This window comes from Rhagoletis pomonella, unplaced genomic scaffold (genome assembly GCF_013731165.1).
Source record: "Rhagoletis pomonella isolate Grant_MI unplaced genomic scaffold, Rhpom_1.0 Rhpom_scaffold_00007, whole genome shotgun sequence".
Classification (NCBI taxonomy): domain Eukaryota; kingdom Metazoa; phylum Arthropoda; class Insecta; order Diptera; family Tephritidae; genus Rhagoletis; species Rhagoletis pomonella.
In genome coordinates this window covers 29,051,655-29,054,505 of record NW_023458561.1, presented here as the reverse complement: position 1 = coordinate 29,054,505, position 2,851 = coordinate 29,051,655, and the positions used below count along the sequence as shown (strand labels likewise).

Genomic DNA, 2,851 nt, shown 5'->3' with positions numbered 1-2,851 from the left:
TAGCTGGCTATACAACAAACACCATATAAATTCAGATTTTAAACTTTATATAAAAATTATAAAAATTTTGCAATTTTTCACCCAAATTTCAATTCTCAAAAATCAACGGAATTCTTTAGCCGCTTGAAACTTGCACTTCTTCAGACTAGAATTGAATGTGCATCAAAACTGCATACCAGAATTTTTTCTAAAGATTCTGATTAAAAAGTTTGAAATTTCGCACTCCTATTATTTTGTGGACAACTGTATATATACATATATTGAGTTAAGTACGCAGAAATTACCGCTATCTCTTCTACTATGTTGTTTATAGATTTCATAGCTTTATCGATTACCAGTATCAGTATCTCGCTACAACAAAATATGTATTCATTTTTACCATGGGAGTATATGAAAATCAGAGCTGGGTAAATGCAATTACATTACAATTACAATTACATTCCTCAGTAATTGTAATTAGGATTCAATTCCTTTAGTTCACTGCAAAGGAATCGATTACTTTTTCAATTCCTTGAAGTAATTTCAAATGGAATTGTTTTTTTCTTTAATTCCATTACAAGGAATTTCATATTGTAATTGGAATAAATTACGTGCCAGTAATGTAATTTCTTTTATTTTCAATTCCTTTGAAAGGAATTGAAAATGTTATTTTTTTTCAATTCCTTTGAAAGGAATTGAAAATGTAATTGATTTTTTTCCAATTCCATTCCTCAAAGTAATTTAAAAAGTAATCGAAAAATTTATAAAAAAATTTTTTTACTGTTGAGTTCCAATAGCTTTGTTAAATTACCTGCTAGTATATCATACAAAAAATTATTGCACTTTCACTTAACCCTTGCAAACTTGTTTATTTATCCATCGATTTTCATCGGTAGTAGTGTTTTAACCCGCAAAACAAGCAGAGTTTGGCTAGTCTATACTAATATATATTTTGAAAGGCGTTTTTTTCTGTTCGCAAAGCTCGAGAAAGGCCGTACCGATTTTTTTGAAATTTCGGAATCTACTGCAGACTTTCCAAGGATGGTTATAGCTAAAAAAAGTTTCGATATAGAAAGGGGGCGTGGCACATCCCATACAAACCGAATTTTTCAAACTGCATATATTTGTGGTAGAGGACTAGAACTGGGTATGGTGATATCTATATACATATATAAGACCAATTCCATACTCATGGAGAAAAATTTGCATGGTTGGAGAATGGCGTGTGGCACCTCCCATATAAACCGAACTTTTCATATTGCATATTTCTGGAAGTGTTCATGGTAGACTGTAAGTCTTTTTAAAACTCTTTAGTTTGACACCCACATGCCAACATTGCATTTACTTTATCAATTTAACTGAGTTACAATTTCCAAATAGGTGGCAGCCCCCTCAAAAATATTTCCAACAGTTATCTTTCTCAAACCTTTTTAATTTGATACCCACCAAATTTTTGCGATATCATTGGTTCTGGTATTATACCGAATAATAAAAAAAATATTATTCAAATCGGTTCAGCCGTTCTCGGGTTTTGATGACCGTGACATACGAACACAACATTTTTATATATATATAGATATACATAGAAGATGTCCAATGTGTGCTTTCGATTTTAATCTTTGACCACAACAAAAATTCCACATTGTATATCCGTGAATGAACTTTCAGTTTCTCGATTACTTTTACAATTCCTTTGAGTAATTGGAAAAACTAAAGTACTCTTGCAATTCCAGGTAATGGAATTGAAAAAAAATCAATTACATTTTCAATTCCTTTCAAAGGAATTGGAAAAAAAAATTACATTACTAGTACGTAATTTATTCCAATTACAATATGAAATTCCTTGTAATGGAATTAAAGAAAAACCCAATTACATTTGAAATTAGTTCAAGGAATTGAAAAAGTAATCGATTCCTTTGCTGTGGACTGAAGGAATTGATTCCTAATTACAATTCCTTGTAATCTGTAATTGGGAGTAATTTAATTCCTAAAGGAATCATTACGACCCAGCTCTGATGAAAATACCACACTTTAAAGGCGTTTTCTCGAGTTGGGTTTATTTGAGTTATGACACTGTGATATGTAAATTCAAAGCTTTAAAACATTTGTTTTTTTTGCGTTTTTGGTTTTTTGAATTATGACAATATTGAAGTGAATGAGCGATATGTATTCACGTACGTATGAGAGTGCTTGCATAATAAATAGTACGGTGGATAAATCTGTACACACCCTTAGAAAAAAAATATATACATATAATATTGAAAGTTACACAAATAAGGAGAACTAAAGTTTCCTAACCGCAGCAACCTAATGCTTTCCACTCCAAAATCAACGGCCGAGCTTTTTACCACCTGAAGTAAGGAGGCCAAGTTGACATTAGGCGTGAGGATTTCTTGTGAAAACTTTGTTTCCTAATACGCAACCACAATCGTCAACAAAATACAGAGCCGCTTGCAAGTAATCAAATTGCTAGCCGTCAGTACTTTGTGCAAGACAAAAAAACGTTCTTTGTAACATAAAAGGAGATTGGCCGGCCGGTTCTAAAATATTCCGCACCTATGTATTGGCCGGCGACTAGTAGGATGCAGTAGGCAAAACTAGCCAATACGTCGAATTTAGTGCTGCCACGGAATGCCTTCTGTTATTAAAGGTCATATTTAACGTATGCCGTCCGCTTATCCACACCATTATAAACAAATGCTAAATGTCACTTGTAGAGAAAGGCAATTAAAGCATTCTTAAAACCTAGTCTTAAGTTGAATTACACTAATAATTGAAAGATAAGGTAGAGAAACAGGCTTTGACGCCAACTTTGAAAACAGTTCGAAATTTTTGCAAGATTTAGAACAAGACGAATTCATGTGAATTTTTA

At 32.3% G+C, this 2,851-nt stretch overlaps 2 protein-coding genes across 4 annotated transcripts in view; both read left to right on the top strand.

The window, feature by feature from the left end:
* Window positions 1–2,851, top strand: part of LOC118743776 — a 452,583-nt gene that overhangs the window by 306,893 nt on the left and 142,839 nt on the right. The window lies entirely within an intron of this gene.
* The window catches only part of LOC118742534 (receptor expression-enhancing protein 5), a 7,464-nt gene that overhangs the window by 1,312 nt on the left and 3,301 nt on the right, over window positions 1–2,851 (top strand). The window lies entirely within an intron of this gene.